General features: G+C 36.6%; 1 protein-coding gene across 1 annotated transcript in view; it reads left to right on the top strand.

Moving 5' to 3' along the window:
• LOC149571062 (NADH dehydrogenase [ubiquinone] 1 beta subcomplex subunit 10-B-like) overlaps positions 1 to 14,111 on the top strand; it is a 63,501-nt gene extending 49,390 nt beyond the window's left edge. Inside the window, exon 2 of the mRNA XM_089812633.1 lies at positions 13,865 to 14,111. The gene's annotated coding sequence lies outside the window, so the exon portion shown is untranslated. The remainder of the gene's footprint in view (positions 1 to 13,864) is intronic.
• The last annotated feature ends 7,045 nt before the right edge of the window (positions 14,112 to 21,156 follow it).

The following is a 21,156-nucleotide window of genomic DNA, read 5'->3' as shown; positions in this document are numbered from 1 at the left end:
GGATGTCTATGATTTTATTCGATGGTACAATGCAGTGATCGTAGCTAAGCAAACGAGGGGGATGTCTATGATTTTATTCGATGGTACAGTGCAGTGATCATAGCTAAGAAAATGTTTGAGAGCTTCACCGAGGAATCTGCTTGATGGAAGAAGATTGTTGACAACATGATGAAGGGTGCTCCCCTTAATACCATAAACCATAACATAAAACAAAGAAACAACAGAAAATGTGAGAACAAAATATGGACTTTCTATTTGCACTGCAAATGCAGAATTACAGAATTCACAAGTACAATATGCTAACCGACATGGGCGCCTTCATTCAATAATCTGCAAGACAAGCTGCAAACTATCACCCCGAGCTGTCCTAGACAATATTTGGGCCTTTCTTAAATAGGCAATTTTATGCCACCCGAGAAGGTTCTAGATGTTGAAACTCAATAGTTAGGGCTGATAGACCCTAACAATACATATAGAGTTGGCCAAACACATCCTTGACAATTATTTTAGATATTTCGGGTAGCCCAACTTTGAAAGACCATAACTCACGAACCATTGCTTCGATTGGCTATTATAACCACTTTTCAGAAACGCCAACTCTTGATCTACAGGCTCGAAATTGTGCAAGCACCCTTCTATCGAGTTTGCAGACCTCATCCGGGCACTCTAAGGCCTCCAACGATGAGCCTTAAGATTTTTTCTGCAAATTTTTCCATCAAAAATCCACAATAACTTCTTTGATACTTAAGCTATAGCAATGAGATTTTTATGGTAGGCTTACAACTTTAAAATGAACTTTGTAGAAAATGAGAACATTTTGAGCTCGTATGACAAACTTACTAAAAATAGCAAGTTTCCATAAATAGTAACCACCCTGTCTACTAGTCCTTATTAAAATAGAAAAGACTGAAATGAAAATATTTTTTGGGTGATGCAAGATTCCTCTTACCCTCAGGATGCTCCTGCATCACAACATCAAGTAGGGAATATCCAACGCAATTGCATCCTTGTTATTGAGGAGATTGGTGGAAGAAGAAATGACAACTGATAATCTGAAAGTCAAGTTAGAGGAATTCTTTCAACTAAATGTCTATGAAAGAGATGATTTTGAGAACTTCTCTATCTTCTCGAATACAATGCACACTACTCAAGACTTGTTATTAGATTGGGATGAAAGCTTGGGAAAAGTAGAAAGAGCAATTGCAATTCTAGAATTCAAGAAAGAATCTGCACCAAGCATTAGTACAGAGGAGTTGGAAACAGTGTTGGATCGATTTTACGCCTTCAAGTAGGGGAATCAAGGATAGATGTATTTAATGTGTAGTGGGTGTTCTTAGTGGTCATTTATTACACCCCACTGCCTTCCTAAACTAGCATGCATATAGGGCATTTATTACCCACTACAGCAGTGGATCCCTTGTTGTATTAATGTAGATTCCTTTTCTTTGACCTAATCCTAATTAGGGCTGATATGGCATAATTTGGGGCATCAGTTATTGTGATCATTCGAGCCACGTGTTGTAGTCAAGGACCTATATAAAGGCCTCGCTTCTCATTTGTAAAAGGGGGGATTTTTATGAGATTGCTGCTATGAGCTACTGAGATAATAAAGTTTTCATTGGAGCTTGGTGAATACTTAATGTGTCTTAGTGCTTGCTTGTTCACTTAAATTCCTTCAATTAGATTAAGTGTAGCCTAGTTAATATGTGGTGATTACAATGAAGAATATGATGGTGTATTGATAAATTCCTTTGGTTCATACTTTTGACATTTTAGTGATCCTAACTCGTTGTGCAAAGAGCCTAAACCCCTTTCATGCATATGCTTAACTTCTATCATTCGTATACTTTGTTATTTATGATAGCGTATGCTGTGGTATGAAAATCTTTGGTATAACCCTTGAAGATTGCACTAGTTCATGTGTAGTTATAGTATAACTTGGCAAAGTGGAGCTCGGTAATTTGTGGAATTTGTCCAATAGAGTACTATTTATTGTCATCGCTACCCTTAGGATTAGAATAGAATTCGTGAACCCTATCCTATTTAAATTCTGCATATTTTGTGAAAACTCCAAAAGTACTTAATTGTAAAACCTTAAGATAGCTCCCACATCCAGTGTGGCTTGAAATGAATTTGAATAAACACGTAAGGCCCCTTGTGATCATTAGCAAATCACATCAACCACCGATCTTATCCACAGTCAAGACTTGGCATTAAAGGAATCTTGAAGTCATCATATGATCTTCTTGCAATCTTAGCATACACGAGACTTTATTCAAGAGAGGATAAGATATTTCGGTATTTTGTTCTACTGTTTTGGTGGGTCATAAAACACACATCAATAGTTCCCAAGGCTGAAACTAAAGTTTGCCAGAACTTCGAGGTTATCTTAGCATCCCTGTCAAATATAATTTTTTTCTAAAATTCCACAGAGTCTAAAAATTTCTTGCACAAACTTGTTAGCAATCTCAGGTGCTCCATTTGTTGAGTTACCAAGTATGAAGTGAGCCATTTTAGTTAATCTGTCTACTAATACTAAAATGGTATTGTGTTTGTTTTGGGTCATGGGTAACCCTTGTATGAAATCCATGGTAATTATTTGCCACTTCCATTTGGGAACCTCGTTCGGGTGTAGTAGGCCTGCTGGGTAATGGTGCTTTGCCTTGACTCTCTGGCACTCTAGGCATCCAGGTACATAATCTGTTATTTCTCTTTTCATTCCTTTCGAAAAATACAAAGGTTTTATATCTGCCATCATCTTGGTCACTCCAAGGTGTCCGAAATAAGTCGTGTGAAATTCTTCTAAAATCATTCTCCGGACTTCCGAAACTTCGACTATTTACATCCTACCTCTGTATCTCAACAATCTGTCCTCTTCTAACTTATAATCTTTATACTTGGGATCCCTTGGGTCTTTGAGGAGTGCTTGGCTGATCTTAGTATAGAAATCATTCCGTGTTAGATGCTATAACACTTGATCTCTAAGCTTGATAATTATAACTGCCATAGCGGAGATATGTCTTCGCCGGCTTAAAGCATCTACTACCTTTTTTTCCTTGCCCTTATTGTAGTTGATCTCAAGATCATAATTTGCTAAAAATTCCAGCCATCTCCTTTGTCGGGCGTTAAAGTTGGGCTGAGTAAATATATATTTCAGGCTGTGGTGATCTGATTGGAGTTCAAAAGGTTTTCCTATTAAATAGTGTCTTCACATTTGGAGGGCATGGACAATGGCGGCTAATTCTAGATCATGCGGAGCTTAATTTTGTTCATAATTTTTCAGCTTCTTTGACTCATATGCAATAACTTGATCTTCCTACTTTAATACACCTCCTAACCCTTCCCCAGATGCATCCATTATAACAACAAATTTTCCTTGGGGATCAGGTACTCTAAGTAACAGAGTTATAGTTGACTTCTCCTTTAGATATTCAAAAGTTGCTTGACATTTTTTATTCCAAATGAACCTCTTTCCTTTCTTTTGAAGTGCGGTGATGGGGTAGGAATCCTAGAAAATCCTCTAATAAATTTTCTATAGAATCCTACTAGGCCCATGAAATTCCTGAGCTTTGTCACATTCCTAAGTATAGGCCACTCTCTGATTGCCTTGATTTTTATAGGATCTACGACTATCCCCTTGAGCTGATATAATATGCCCTAAGTACTGGATCTCCTTTTGATAAAATGAACACTTGGACAGTTTTTTGTATAGTTTATGTTCTTGTAGCCTATGTAGGACTATCTCTAAATGCTTTTGATGTTTCCTTTCGTTTTGAGAGTAGATGAGAATATCATCGATAAAGACCAACACAAATTTATCCAAACAATCTTGGAAAATGCTATTCATAAGGTTCATGAAGGCTGTTGGAGTGTTGGTTAACCTGAAGGGTAGTACAATAAATTCATAATGTCCATATCTAGTTATGAAAGTAGTCTTGTGAATGTCTTTGTCTTTAATGCGGAGTTGATGGTATCTCGACCTTAGGTCAATCTTAGAAAATACAGTCGCACCTCTCATCTGATCAAATAAATCATCAATTCTAGGAAGCGGATACCAGTTCTTAATGGTAACCTTGTTAAGCATCCTATAATCTATACAGAGTCTCATAGTTCCATCTTTTTTCCTAACAAGCAACATCGGGGCTCCCCAGGGTGAGACATTGGGTCAGATAAGTTTCTTATCTAGCAAATCTTGCAACTGCACTTGTAGTTCCGTTAGCTCAGTGGTGGTCATTCGATAAGGTGCTCTGGATATAGGTTCTGCCCTAGGTACCAAGTCTGGTGAAATTAAACACACTAGATGGGGTAAGTCTTGGAAGTTCTTTTGGAAACACATCTTGAAACTTCATGAGATATGGATACTTCTCCTCAAATCATTTTCCCAAATTTTCCCAAATTTCTCCATCTTCAAAATCATTTATAGTTTCTCTCAAGTCTTCAATTTTCATTGCGAAAATTTCACATCCCTTCCTTCCGCACCTTTTAAGTTGCATGGCAGATATCTGACGTGATTTGATCTTGTGCATAATTCCCTTGATGCTCACAGGATTGCCTTGGTAATCTTAACATTTTACTGCCTTGGCAAGGCAATCGACCTTAGCTTTATGTTCACTAAGCCAATTGATACCTATGATGATGTCATAGGACCCAAGAGGTGCTACATACAAATTTAATTCCGTAGAGAAATTTGGAAAGTTAGCCCGAACCTCAAACAGACACTGCTCTAGCTTCCATGGATTTGCCATAAAACTAGACCTAGGAAATCTACTTTGGGGATATAAAACATTCTGTAGCTCAGGTATCTATTAATATAGAAATTGGGTTTCTATAAATCTTGTTCGGAGTTTCTATTGGACCCATTTGCTGTTCTGCCTGCCGATTGTCTAGTGCTGCATGCTGCGTGAATACTCTACTGGTAAACGTTCCGCTGTGGCGGTAATGGGGGTCGAGGTGGCTGGTTGGTGTTTAACTTGCCAAGGCACTTGTTGGCATAATGATCCCCATCAGAATTATAACATCTTGATGGTGGTCCCTTCTTTTCATTTCCTTTACTGTTTTCTATCGTGTTAAAGTTACCCTTGAATTCTTTACTACCTTTTCCTCTAGATTCTTGTTTAATGGATTTGAAATTCTTGAAATGCTTTTTGTGGGATCCTGAATCTGCTTCGTCTGTGTTCCAGCTAGTTTTCCTTTTGTTATTTCAAATAGAGTCATCCCTTTTCACTTTGTGTTCCTGACGAACGACCTTCTTGAGGGCTTCCTCCATGGTTCGGGGAGTGAGGACATCTAGTGCTCTCTTGATCCTATTGTTTAATCCCATAATGAACTTTCTAACCTTTAGGTTCTTGTCTTGTTGATACGGGGGTACATACTTCAACAACCGAGTGAATTTTCCCCAGTACTTGTGTATAGACATATCCCCTTGCTTGAGGTTTTGAAAATCTAATAGCTTTTGGTCGTTGAAAGTTTGGGGTAACCATTGGTTTTTAAAGATAGTTACGAACTTGCCCCATGTAATCTTAGTTGTCTTGATATTGAGTTGTATTTGGGTATTTCCCCACCAAGTAGCTACTTCACCTGGAAGATGATATATTCTCCATACTGCTTTTTGAAGTTTCAAAAAAAATCCTAATTTCAAAATATTGTTCCATCTCAGTTAACCAAGCATTTGCATCCTCTTCGTATTCGGAACCAAAGAACTTTAGGTGGTTTGATCTTTTTAATATTTGAGGATAAATCATTAACTATTTCGAGTTTCTTTTGGTTCTCGGTTTATGTGGGTGAGGCTTGAGTATTCCTTTCACGGTAGCCAGAATTTTCATGTTCAGTTTTAGGTGGAGGCGAGGATTGCATCTCCTCTTGACCTCGCCCTATCTAGGCTACTAGATCATTCATTTTCTTTTCCATATTTTCTAGCTTCGTTTGCGTGTCTTGCAAAACTTGAAGCAACAGATCTGAGGGAATTGATTGGTTGATTTCATTAGTCGCTTCATTTTTAGCAGTATTCCCGTTGCCATTCATGTTTCTTATTTTAATTGGCCTGTAAACTAAATACAATTCTTAAATCAATTTCATGTCCATATTTAAAAAAGAACATACAAGAATAGACAAATTCTGCTAATTGCTCATTTTATTGATTTGATCAATTTCTCAGCTCGATTTGCAATAGATTTTATTTACAAAAAGCCCCTCTTTTGAGGGTACTACAATGAAATACTAATTTGAATATTTTGATGCCCTATTCTGGGGTCTTTTGTTTAGTTTCAATTCTGTGCTTATCCCGCACTATCCAAGTTTTATTAAAGATCATAAGGGAATTAGTTTGTCGGGCATTCCATGCTTAGATAAGTTTGTCCCTAAAAGTTGCCTTCCTGGCAGGAGTCCATTTGACCCTTTCCTTCTTCATTCGTTGCAAAGCCTGTGCTAGGGTTTCATCATCCCAAGGCATGAACAATAGGAATAATCATATTTTGGCCTGTGTTGTCATTGATGTCAACTTGTTGTTTGCATTGATGTCACAACAATGAAGTGATGTGCTACTTGGTGGGTCAATATTGATAGATGTTCAATATTAAGTGTTTCAGATGTTGTTTAGATGACCAGTGATAATATCAAGTTATTATGTGGTGTATTTGGAAGGAGACAGTATAGGAAGTTGAAATATGTAGGAGAGAGTATTTGAAGTCCATATGGAAGGATGCTTTGCATAAGAAGTTGGTGGCTTCCAGTTTTGTAGTTAATGAGCATAGCCTGCGAATGTCGGACTACTATGTTTTTCGAGTCCCCATTAGTTTTGACGTAGGAGTTTTGATTTTTTGTTTGTAGACAATTAGGTTGGTTGTTAGGACTGGTCAAGTTTGGTTTAAAGAATGCTCTACAATGGTGTTTTGGGGTGTGCGGTTCAGTGGACATGTTTATAAGGTTCATGCAATTTTCTACTTCAGATATCTCTGTTGGTTTTCTCTGCATGTGAAGATATCTTGTTTTGTTTTGGACATCGTATAGTCTACGAATGTCATAGTATCATGTTTTTCAAGTCCCCATTAGTTTTGAGGTTGGAGTTGTGATTTTTTGTTTGTAGACAATGAGTTTGGTTGTCAGGACTGGTCAAGTTTGGTTTGAATAATGCTCTGGAATGGTGTTTTGGGGTGTGTGGTTTGGTGGACATGTTTATAAGGTTCATGCAATGTTCTACTTCAGATATCTTTTGTTGGTTTTCTTTGCATGCGAAGATATGTTGTTTTGTGTTGGACATTGTTGTCTATTATGTTGATTGAATTATATTTTTTTGTTCTAAATATGCTTTGGAGGAAGTGCTAAAAGGTTGATATGGAATGCTTCGTGTCTTGGTTAGATCTTTATTATGTTATGTGCATTGGAGAATGTATTTGGGCTAACTGGTTAATGTGTTCTAATATTTTGCTACATATTATGTTTGAAGTCATTAATGGAGGATGTTAAGTTGCATGCACTTAGGTTAATTCCAATGTAATACGAGGACACGTCTCCCCCAAAATACCCCCATGTCTCTAAGACAGGGATGCACTAGGGACAGGGGGACACCATTCTGGTATCTCCAGCTGTGTTACTTGTCCACCACTATTTTGGCAGAAACAGGGGGATGTCCCGACATTCTCTGAGGGAACAAGAGGACAAGAACACATTCCTTGACCCTTCTAGGGGATGGTTGGGTGTCTCCTATCTAGTGAAAAAAATAAAGTTTGTTTAAAAAAACATTTTTCTTATAGTCTAATATTGGTCTTTTTAAAATCCAGGCCATGTGGGGCCCATTACTTGTGTTATATTGCTTGCATTCACTATGTGGCTTCATATGCATTCAATTTGGGTTTCTTATCATTTGCAAGAAGAAGAAGAAGAGTGGAGAGCTGAGAAAAAGGTGCTTGTAAGAGTGAAAGAGTGATTGCAAGTCAAAGAGGAGTGAAAAGGAGCAAGAAGAAGAGGAGGAAGATTCTTCACTTTGTTGAAGAGATTTTTATTTTCAAATGAATGTTCATTGGTTTTAGTTTTGCATTTCTTCTTGTTTCATTTTGTTATAGTCATTTGAATTTCATTTCTAGATTGAAGTAGATTTTTGTTTTTTAAATTTTAAATTCTTGCTGCTTAAACTTTGATTTAAAATTTTGTTGTTTTATAGAAGGGCATAGGCTGAAACCATGTATTTTTTTTTTTTAATCATTTGGTGAAATGCAGTGTCAAAACGAGCTTCACAGTCATGAAACAAGTCACAATGATGATGAGATGGAATGGGAAACTCATTCTCATAGTAGCCAAAAATATGAACTTGACCATGATGATGAGGCGAATGAGGGGGATGAGCAAACTGAATTTCAGTTCACAGAGAAGTGGCCACCTGGTCCACCATCCCCTTCGCACTTTTGACAGAGTGGACTAGGGGTTAATATGATCCTAAATCACCTCTCAGACAGTTTGCAACGAGGATCCTAAGTCACCTCTTAGAGAATTTGCAATGAGGATAGATGCCCCAACACAAACTGGTGGTGGCACAAGGAAGTCGAAATGCAACATATGTGGTACATAATGGTTTGGTAGCATCACTAGATGGTGCAGGAGCATCTTGGGCTCTTTGGCAATCTTGCATCAACCAAAAATATTTCCTGTTGATTGTTCCTGTTTGTTGTTCTAGGAATGACCCTTGTTGTTTGTGTTATTTCTTTCAGTGTAGTTGGTTACTTGATGTGGACCTGTCCTGGATCATCCTCTTATGTTCGCAAAACTTCATTTGATCTCACCAAAGAGTTATCCTTTCTCTTTACTTGTAGCGTGTTCATTTCTTGGCATGTCGAGTAACATGTAGTTATTTGCTTATGCAATGTTTTTGTGATATCAAAGCTTTTTACCGTCTTGGGGATCTCTTCTAAGATCACTCGTGGACCTATTTTTGATCCCGCGGATGTTAGTTTGCTTAATTGTGTGGTTGCTGATTTCCCTTTGGGGCAGGACCTATATTTTGTAATAATTGTATATGTCAAGCTGACCTATGGTCTCGATGGCTATATCTTTGAGATCTAGGATAGTGATTAGGTAGCATTAAGATTAGAAGGAAGATAACATGAGTTTGGCTCTACAAGCCCGAGCTTCTAATCTCGTTGATTAGAATTGGATTGTATATGGCTGCAACCAGGTAGGCCTTATGCTTGGCACATTGTACGAAGATTATTTGCATTAGAATCTATAAAATTTGTTGTTCTTCTGATGCGGGAGCATCTTGGGTTGACGTGTTATCCTACTCATTTGTGTTCATTCTATCAGTTGTTGAGTTACAGTCATTCCCGAGTTGCAGCAATTGCCGAGTGCCAGTAGTTTTGTAGTTTAAGCCTAGTTGAAGTTATCCCACGTCATGTTAACACTTGGGTTAGCATGTCATCCCATCTCATGCTGCAGTGTGTGCCGAGTTCCACAGTGTGTGCTGAGCTATTCTTCATGTGCCGAGTTTTCTTATTAATGCCGAGTGTCAGCATTTTGGACATGTTTTTTGCGTTTTTGGTGCGAGCCAACTTGCGGGATTTATTTCGATTGCGACGTTTTTGATTAGATCTTGTCTTGGGATATGTACAGACCATCTTAGGGTTGACCTTTCTGTTTTGTAATGTCCTAGAATGTTCTGTAAGCCATTTTGGCAATTATAAATAGGGGGTCTTGTGGAGTCTTTTAGGCATTCATTATTGACGGAATGATATTCGAGCTTGGGAAGAGAATGAAGTACAGATGCAAAGTTTGAGAAGAGCTAGGGCTGCGGCTTAGAAACCAGAGGATTGCTTGGTGGACCCGAGTGTACAATTGTGGATTCTTCTTGGTGTTCTTATCTAGTTGTGTATTTGGATTAGCTGGGATTGAGTTTGTAAGTTGGATCTCATTGGATCTTGCAATATTGATTTTGTAATTGTTGTTTGTATTTGGCCCTAACCCAAAAGGCCTTACAGCCGGGCATATTGCATGCAATCAGTTATATCTATGAATAAAGAGTTGTGATTTGGTATCAGATCTTGCATTATTGTTTCTTGCTGTTGTGTTTCCGCTGTGTGGTTATTTGCTGGGTGCTAGGACATCTCCTTTGGGGATTCTCCTACCTTGCATTGCGTCATCTTCCATATTTTGTGTTGGCTTCCATGTGTGTATTCTAGTAGGGTGGTTGGTGAGTGTTCCTTGGTTCACAATACCTCGCCATCCCTTGTGTCACTAGAGTGAATGCAAACTCCCTCTTTTGGACAAGAAAAGGTGTGGGAGCATGTTAGTTTTTGCAGCTCACTAATATTTTGCATTATATTATTGAATTCAACAAACTTTGGGGCATTCTAGATGACTAGGGGATTGAAATGCCTACTACCTTATCTGGTAGGCAACAAATTCAGTGTATTTTGCTGTCACATGAGCAACAATTACAGGAGCAGCCGCATATTGCTACTCCTAGATCGCAGTTGAGAGCAACAACAATTATAGGGGCATCCTTGAGACCTCCTTCGACTTTTAATGCTATAGCTGAAGCAAAACCAAGCAAGAGGAAATGGAAGGTGAGAACTGAAAGTAATTGCATGACAGATTTATTTAATGCATGCTTGAAATAGGAGATAGAGGAATTCATTAGTGTTTCTTTTTTCCAATGGCACGCCACTTCATGTAGTTGGATCTCCTTATTATAAGGAGATGATGCAAATGGTTGCAGAGGGGGGAGGACCATCATTTGTGCAACCAGGTGAAGACAAATTGAGGACCACAATCTTCAATGAGTATGCTGAGATTGGTAAAATGATGGAGATCATGAGGGCAGTTTGGGAGGAGTCAGGATGCAACATTTTCATGGATGTGTGGACGGACATTAGGAACCATCCACTCATCAATATCATAGTTACATGCTCAGATGGCCCATTCTTTTTAGGGCGGTTGATTGTTTAGGGCGTTGAAATGATGCTGATTTTCAATTTGACATCCTTCAAACAACTACAAAGGAGGTTGGGGCACAAAATGTGCTTTGAATGGTGACTTGTAGCATCTATGTTGAGGCTGCAAGGAGGCTTATTGAGGCAGCATATAGACATATTTGGTGGACTCCATGTTGTGTGCATGCCATGAACAATGCACTTCATGAAAGTGGGGAAAATTGATTGGATTAAGGGAATGGTGAACGATGCTAGAGATGTGTAGATGTATATCTGTATTGATTGGATTAAGGGAGTGGTGAACAATGCTAGAGATGTGTAGATGTATATCTGTAACCACCACACTTTACATGCATTCTTCACGAGCTTCATGATGCAAAATACACAGTCTCTATCATCACTCCAATTTTCCAGGTCATCAAATATGGGGATGGGGATGGGGATGCACGTAGCCTTGGAGAGATGTTGGAGTGCATTGATTCCATGGTTGGCTAAATGAGTGCAGTTGTATGAGAGAGGGGCCCTAGTTTAGCGTTCTACAATAAACACACTTGACCTATCATTCAATGCAGATGGGACAACCTAAACACTCTCCTAAACATGGTTGCTTATGCAATAAATCCAAAGTGGTATATGCCTAGGCCTGGTAGAGTACACTGATTTAGGGTGAAGAGGTGATTCATCTCATGCTACTTATTTAATTATCTTTATATCTTATACATCTTGATCCTTGAATCTTTTAATATGTAGCATCATCTACTTGCCAATAATTTGAAAAGTTGAATTTTAATTTTTTAGGTGAATGAAGGGTTCTTCAAGTGCATTGATAGGATGCATGACTTTGAGACTACTGGGAAGGTTTGCATTGAGTGGACCGAATTTGCTACTCTTAGGGGTTATAGGACTATGACAAAAGCGGGCCTAAAAACTATGAGAGAAGAGGTTTCAATTTTGTGGTGGATTTATCATGGATCGAAATGAACAACTACCACACAAGCCATTCATTTGTTGTCTTAGGTATCTAGTTAATCAACTTTAGAACCTATTTATTATGTATTCATGAAATGTTTTAACTTTAAGGGACCTTGAGAGTTTTACTTTTTAACTTTTCTCACACTAGTCATTTGATTGCTATGTCAGGTATCTAGTTTTTCAGCTTCCAAGAGTAACTGGTCTACATATAGCTTCATCCACTCTCTGAAGAGGAACATGCTTACCTCTCAGAGAGTACATAAGCTAGTGGTTGAACATAGTGTTTTGTGTATCACTGATCGTAGGACACGTGTGTATGAGGAGAGCCTCACAACACGATGGGATGTAGAGCCAAAGGAGCTATCGTAAATCTACGATGATGAGGATACTTTAGATGCAGGGTTGGTTGGTATTCTTTTCGTAGCTCTTGACCTTTGAGAGTTTGATAATTTCGATGATTAGAGGCTTCCTTCTTCCTTCACTACATTTTGGGCCTTGACATTTTGATTTTGTAGTCTGTATTTTTTTTGATCTATGAACATTAAATATCATATCATGTTGCTCAATTTAATCATCTTTACAATGAGATACTCATAGTTTTGATATCTATGACTTATTATTTGCTGATTCAAGTATTTAAAAGTTTAATATTTTTTGTTCAATGTTCAATGTTCCACTTTCATGTTCAATATTCAATGCAATATTCAAGTATTTAAATTTTAGTAAATTAGTATTTTTAACTTTGTCTTTATGTCTTATATTTTTATACATATTTTCATAGTATTTTAAGTATCACATGTAATATATATAGTATATACACCTCCCCCTTCTCTTGACTCCCACTGTTGTTTGTATAATATATAGTATATCACATGTATAATTATAGCATAATTAAGCCCCATCTGCCCCACCTTCCCGGAAATCTGTCCCCCTGTCTCGACATCCCCCCATTCCCTAGGGCGGTGTAACTCTGGTTCATCCAATTGTGAGAGGCATGTTATTATATATTTAGGCCCCCTTTATCTGTTGGGATGGACCACATTGAGTGCACACATTCATGGTGGCCAAATGTGTGTACATTGGCCTACCGAATTCAATGATACATATGTGAGTGGATGGTTGAATTGAGTATGGATTGGATGTGAGTATGGATTGGATGTGATGCCAGTATGATGCGAATGCAGAAGAGAGTTAATTGATAATATCTTTTAGAGTTGACAGAGTTTGTGGCCATGAGTGTTTGGCATGATGAGTAGATTCTACATCTTTTCAGTACATCAATTTTCTGTGCCTGCTAGAAGACAATGTTTTCATTTGGCAGTATATACAGTCTTGTATCTTGCTACTGGGATCCTGTGTCTTTGTCTTGCGAGTCCTTTGTCTGGTGCCAAATGTTGTGTGGCTTAGCCTGCAAATCCAAATCAGGAGCAGTGAGCTTCTTTGACTTTGACATTGTATTCAATTCTGTTCATATAGTGAGTGATTTTCACTGTGGTTTTTCCCACAATTGGGTTTTCTATGGAAATATCTGATGTTCATGTGTTTGTGTACACATTGCAATATCTTTTATTGTTGGTTTGATAGATAAAGATAGTTGATAAGTGTTTGTGACAGAAAGTTGTTTGTTCAAGTGTCTTTGGTGCTTTCAACACTTAATTAACCTTTTTACAGTTGAGTTGTGGTTGTAGAATTTTTCTTTATTTTGAAGGAATAGGTACTATTTTGTCTAGATTAATAAATATATAATCAATAGGATTAACATGTATGGGGCAATTGGTGTAACAGGGACTTTAACATAGTGTCTTTTGACAGTTTATATTATTCACAAACTTTGAATGCCTTTGAGCTAGAGAAATGTCCATATGTTGGGTGAACTGATAGTATCCTATTCTATCTCTCTTTCTTTGTTTTCATATCTCATTAAGGTTTTGAAGGATTTTCATTTAACTTATGATTTGTTTTCACGTTTCTTGCAGGCATTTCATTAGGATGTACTGGTATTGGGAGAACTGAAAGTGAAGCATGGCTATTAGCTATATTACATTGTTGGCAAACCTGAAATCTACATTTCAAATCTGTGAACCTGCAGTTTTTGACAATTGAACTCACAGTTCTCAACATGCCATGTTATTTAATTTGTTGAAAATAAGAAGATACATCTGACATCCTTGATGTCATTGTTACTTTTGCTTGGATGGATAAAATAGCAGTTACTTGGTATTATGGTCAGTTTTAAGATTATCTTATAAGTAATGCCATTTGTGTGTGCGCTATGAATGACATCATCTGTATTATTTGATGTTGGTTTGGTTTCGTGGTTTGGAAAAATAAAATACCCCTGTAAATGTTAAAGAAGTCTTGTAATATTAGTCTTTGAAATGTTTTTCATCCTGGCTTATAATTTTAAGGAAAATTCTAATTCATCTCATGATTAGTAGCTATATGCAGATCCATGTCAATAAGTGTATCTAGTTTTTCAATTGTCTGTTGAGAATTGTGGGGTGGGAAGAAGTCATCTGTTGTCCCTTTGTTATATTCCAACCTTTGAATTTCGGTTCCCATGGCTCATATTGTTTTCTTTTAAAAGAAGGAATGCTATCATTGGCATTAAATAGTCAATATCATTATAGTGCATCATTGATTGTGATATTATAACCAAATATCAAATGAGGGAGATTTTCTGATTTCATGCTATATGCCTTCTTTCCTAAGTTTACTGTAATGGTTGCAAACCTCCAAAACATCTGGTTCTTTGCAATCTTTCTTTAGATTGCAAATGCTGATCATAATATGTTTGGGTGACAAGGATTCACACATCCAACACACTAGAAACAAAAAACTGGATGCACTATTTCTTTTGAAACAATGATATTTGCAGGTACCACCTCTGTTGAATAGTGGTTATGACTCGAATATTAAGTCAGCTGCTTCTCTTGTTCTGGTGTGGAATTCCTAAATTTGACCATTCCAATTATAGATAGCTTGACGTCAATTGATCCAATTCTGATATTTCTTCTTATCACCTGTTTTGTTCTTTTTTCTTTTATGCAGCTATCTTAGCTTCAAGTTGGTCTTTTGACTCTCCGATAATTATGAACAATCTCTAAATTGAATATCTCAAGAATCATTTGGTGCATATCCAATATTCATTCTTATATATTGTTGAGTCTTGGAGTTGATACTAGTTTGTTTGATGTTGACTTTTTTTTTTGCTTCATAATGTTGTACCCAAGACATTGTAAGGTGCTTGGCATCTGCACATCCCTATACTCTGTATGTTCAGCTACATATAGACAATGTTTGGCATATGATACATGAAGGACTCGATGTGCAAAGGATGAATTGAATGTATTGGATCCTTGCCAAGTACCAACATTGTGGTTGTGTGGATGGTCATAGTGATTTTATCAAACTCCTCTTTGTCTAGCTAGTGCTTGGTCATGTATGTCTCCATGACAGGATTTCATGGTTTCAGTTTAGAAGATACTCCTAAATAATTCAAAGTAATGTCCAAATGATGCCACAATCATCACAATTATAACACTATTGGTGATCTGTATATGTTTGACCGCTAGTGTTAACTCACAAAATGCCAACCTTCGACTTCTCATTCCAGGAAATTGGCACTAGTATTCAGAATAATTATTGATATGGAAAAAACTTATTAATTATAATTTTTACCCAAGGTTTCAACTATTGATTTGCATGCCAATTCACTTATCAATGCACACTGATTTATTTCACACGTTGACAAATATTGGTCATATGAAAAGAACTTTGATGTTGTATTGATTTGTTTTGACCCTTTGAAACTTGTGATTATTTAAGGTTTTTATATAGAGCAGAAATATCACTTGAGTTGTATGTTTGGCTACATATGATGGACCTACATGATCTGCATGCAGATAAATCCATTTGTATAGTAATTTTTCGTGCTGTGAGATCTTTTTGGCAAAGAATACTAGAAACGTTTATGGAAATCCTTTACTTTCCTTCATATTTAATGCACACAAGTGTAATTACATAATGAGGGGCTAAGTGGATGGGGGCACATTTCTTATGGCCTCAATTTGCAACCATTATGTGTAGGTGTTTTGTAGTAGTTGATAGGTAACTATATTCCTGTAATACCAAGTGCTGACCTCCACTATTTCACTTCCTTGTAACTATCGATGTGAATTCATGCCACAATACACAAGGCATGCCTAAGTTGAAATCAACATGGCATGCATGGATTATCTCGTCAACAACTCAAATTGTCAATTCACCACTTAGTAACAAGAAGCAGTGTAAAAAGAGTGTTCAGTTTGGGACATGCATGCTCTGTGAAGATGATAGTGCAATGCATACTTGTCCCATAAATCTGGAGATTGAAGGTGGCTGTTGGGATGTTAAAACTGTTTTTTTTGGAGTGTATACACCTCTTTGTACAGTCTAATGATGTCAAGAATTGTTCTGCTTTGTTTAAATTGTCATTTTTGCCTCATTTTCCCTCTTAGCCATTTGAATCATTCTCTTGATCATTCTTGGTTACTCACACCACTCTTTGGAGTTCTCTTCACCATTGTCAGATAGTTTTAACAACTTGTTGACCATTTCTCATCATTGCTCTAGCACTCTCTATTGCACATCCAGTTGTTTTTGCCTTCCATCTACCAAGCCTCAGCTTCTTGGCTTGAAACAAGAGTGATATTGCATCCATTTATTTTTGTTCAATTTGCATATTGTAGTTTTATGAACATCTCTATTTTTATTGTTATCATTTGTTCTTTATTGATTTATCTACTATCATATTCATCAATCTTGGCTGTTTGTGAAGGTGGAAATACAAAAATGGGGGCATGACTTCGAAAAGTCTCTAAGTAACAAAACAACACTTTTCTCTATAACTAACAACCCAACACTTTCCCTTACTATGTTCATGATCAAAGGAGAGAATTATGTGATTGTTTGAGATTTTGATACCTCTATGTTGTAAGTTTCTTTCTTTCTTTGCTTTAGAATGGTCACTTCCATTTTACCACTTTCTTCATTTTATTTAATTTCATTGGCTTTTTAGTTTTTGACGAGGGGTACTCTCCTTATCCAAACACCAAAAACCCAATAGAGAAACAAACAAAAAAATTTGCAAGAACAAAACCACTTACTTTCTAAATCCTTCAATAAAATGACATTGCAATACTCAAAATAATATGTTCCAACCACATGGAACTTTTCATCACAATAATCTACAAGCAAGAGCTATGCACATTCATATCAGTCCCTTGTAGCCCCCGGTTATCTTCTCTGTAGTGAGATATTTAATCACCCTAAAATGTTTAAGAAAATGTAACATTACCTTTTTTGAGTATGACCACTTTTATATTAATATTCTTCTAAAGTAGCACAACTTCTGGAGACCATATCTTTTAATCTGATTGTAGGATATTCAATTGTTGAAATCATTGGAAAGTTTGAAAAGAGATCTACACCATGCTTTCGTCAAATTTATAAGATCCAACTTTTTTACTCAATTTGGAGGCTTCAAATGCCCTCAAAAATGCATTTGAAGATTTAATTTAAGAAAGTTCACAAATTTTTTTTCTTCCCCAAATCAGCTCCATTTCATTGTTCAGGACGTCTTTGAAAGATCTCGTGAGAAACTAATGAATTGTTACAAATAGTTATATTGCCAAAATAGTAACTCCAAAAAATGGCCCTTATTAACAACTAACGAGTATGTTTTTAGGCAATGCAAGTTTGTTGTTATACTTTAAATGCTTCTGCATCAGTTTTGTTGGTCTAGTTGTTGGGCTTGTTCCATACTAGTCTCAGTTTCTCTACCTCGTCCATATAGGGTACGTGTTCTAGACTTATACAAACATCCAAGACAACGAGTTAATATAATTCACGAGACAGTCTTGATCAACAACACTTCCATTTCCAATACCTTCAATATTTTTATCATTTCATGGAAATATGTTATTTATGTTCTATTTACTTTGCATTCCAGTTAAAGTTCAATCTTGGTTAATTAATTGATATCTCTAACTCAGTAGAGTGCTAGTCATAAGGTGGCACAAGGGTTGATTCCCTCTTTGGAGTAATATAAATCTTGAGGTGGCGAATTCCCTTCTTCACAGTAGAAGACATTAGTATATTAGACTGCCATTTGTTTAGCATAAAATCTTGTTTTCCATACCAAAGCAATGAATATTGTTGTGAACTTTCACAATTCATTTTTTTTTCATGGTATTGTAGAAGATGAAAAGATGAAGTTAGAGAATGTCGATACTTTGGTGAATGTTGCGTATGAATTGATAAATCTAATAAGCATAAATAAATTTGGATGTGCTTAAAACCTTGATAAGTTAACTCTTGTCATGGTTTTCATTCGTGAGATAATTTTAGGATTAAGGTGTCTCGGAGTCCTAAGGAAGATTTATAAATTATGTGATGCATATACATTCTATCCTAGGTTACTTCTATTTTGTAATGTCATTTTGTTGGACCTCTTGGTGAGGTGATATCCTACATGGTGTGTGATGACTATGATAATGTTTCTATTTTCTATGAATTTGGTGCTCACCTTAGAGGAGCTATATTCTAGGTGACAATTGGCATAAATTGCTATGTTAGAACTATGATAAATTGCGACAAGTTGCTATGACAATATTAGAGACTTAGCAGTAAATTGTGGAGGTTTCTAACTCATGTTAGAAATGTGTAAGAGCTCTTGTTTGACAGGCAACTATGTGTAAAGGGAAACAATTTGTACAATAAGAAAAAGAATTGGGTTAAACAAAAAACATGGGATTCTTGAATGGTTCCCTAGTGCAACACTTGATAATGATTCTTTGTTATTTTTTGTAATGTTTGAATCATGGGGAAAATAATTGAATACACGGATTGACAGATAATATACAAAAACCTACATGCATAAAAAATGGTAACCACATAACATTGACTTGTGATTTCAGTTTGAAGTTGGTTGCTAGGGCAGAGCTTGCCCAGGTCATCCTTCTCCTGAGAAGAGGGTGAAAAAGGCATCTCGTCACCAACACTTTTAACCAAACCTAGTTGTAGTATGTATGTCAGATCTTGTACTTCCTCAATATAGTCCCAATAAATTCCCCATCTATTTTTGCATAGAAAAATGGAAAAAAATGTTGGGTTGAAAGGGGTTTACCTTGGAATCAACCATGGAATGTAGATGAAATTGCATGAAAGAAAAGCATGTAAATGTAATGTAAATATTAGACCCACCTTGTAATTGTATACACCTTCACAAACTAGTATTTAGATTATGATGTATATGAAGATACTTGAATATTGTTGTATATTGACTTTGAACCTTGGAATCAAGAATGCCCATTATAATTGCAATCTGTCTATAAATACTCCTCAAAGATCTTCAATTTTGTTATGCTTAATGGACTCTTTCCTTGAAAAATAGATGAATAAATGCATGTAGTTGGACAATTGATCTTCTTGCTTGATTGAGGTATCTTCTACTTGGCTATCATGAGATAGGTTCTATACAATGGAGAAGACTGACTTCAGAGTGCCTTGGAATGTTTGACAAATGCTTGAAAACTTGATCTTGAATGCTTGTCTTCAAATCATGATTATGGTTACAAAAATGAGGAGAGATAGGTCGCTTTTATACACCTCACAATATTTTGGAGATCAAAATTTGGAGGAGGCCAACATAGATAAATCTTGTTAAAACCACAAGACAAACCCTATGTCCAAATTGGGTCGAAACATCAGGTCCTCTGCTTGAGAAGAGGTCACCCAAGACGTCCACTTCATGAGTAGAGGATGTCGATTGTGTCTTCTTCCCACAAGAAGAAGCCCAAATTAAAATTGAAAGTTAGGAAGGAGGACATGAATTCAAGAATGAAGGTGGTAAGTAGTTGAATCAAGCGTAATACACATGAAATCTCAAGAGCAAAAAAATGAGGCCTAATTAAGCATCTAATTATGGGCACTTACAATTCAAGATGATACACTTCTATTCTTGAGTTCAACACTTGCTATGTAGAAGGTACCTTGCCTGTGTTAAGTTGACCATTGATGAAAAGGCAAGTGTTCATTTTGGAAATTACTATGTGTAACATGTCTTATTTATGACAACTTGTTGATTTGGCATTACCTTACCACCTAACAACACCTATTTTATATATGGTTTTGGAAATAATGTGTGGCTACTATTCAATTGCCATATCCATAAAATACAAGTGCATTAGAGTATTTCGTATGATAGTTTGAAGTATATTTTAGACATCGTTATGCTAGTAGAGTTGTGTTGGAGTCCTTTTCTATTGTGCCTAAAGCTCAAATTATTAACACTCAATACAAATGCTAGAATTTACCCAATTTATGAGAGGTGGTTAAGCCATGTCACAAGTCCTCAAGGAGGTACTAATCATGAAGTCAACAATCCTCCCCTCAACACTAACCAAGCCTTCAACACCAATTGAAGGGATACTTGAACTTGTGACCCAAGGCTTTGAAACCAAATTTTGGTTTTTGTTACACTAAAAGATTGATCTGTTAATGAATGATACAACCACTAGACTTATAGAACACAAGAGGTGGTTAAGCCATGTTGAAAATTTGAGTGTGACACTACACATCACTAGGAGATCAAGGCCACACACCTTGCAAACCCTCCTCGCCAATCCCAACTTCAAGCATGGGATTCAAACATGTTCAATATCCTTTTATAAGGATTGATCACTTATTCTTAGGTCTAGATGTACCAATTCAACTTTTAGTAACTTCAAACAACTTATACAAACTCATAAGAATACTCGGTCCATATAGCATATCATTGACAACTTAACATATTCATTCATCACTTAGCTCTCTGTTTAGTATATGCTAACTAGCAGTAAATAACATGCATCACACATATAATATACACATGTTTGATACTAGGATTTACGGTGGAAACCCAATTTGGGAAAATCTACCAACTGTTAGAATGCTTAGAATAATCGAGAGAGTTGGGGCTGGGGGGGTGTGTGAACAAGTTATCCAAGGTCCATATGTACCAATTGAACAAACAAACACTTAAACTACTTTAGATCTGAACATCCATTAGCTCGACCTCTATAGTAGATTATTATTAACATCGACTAGTAGTCCATTGTCCTAATATTAATAATATCAATAGTAAATCATCACAAATAATATCCACACATGTTTGACACTAGGATTTAACATGGAAACCCAATTTGGAAAAAACCACTAGTAACATGTCACCAATATTTTCACTCTT

Source organism: Cupressus sempervirens, chromosome 2 (genome assembly GCF_028749045.1).
Source record: "Cupressus sempervirens isolate cs-2001-9-10 chromosome 2, ASM2874904v1, whole genome shotgun sequence".
NCBI lineage: Eukaryota > Viridiplantae > Streptophyta > Pinopsida > Cupressales > Cupressaceae > Cupressus > Cupressus sempervirens.
This window is presented reverse-complemented; position numbering and strand designations above follow the sequence as displayed.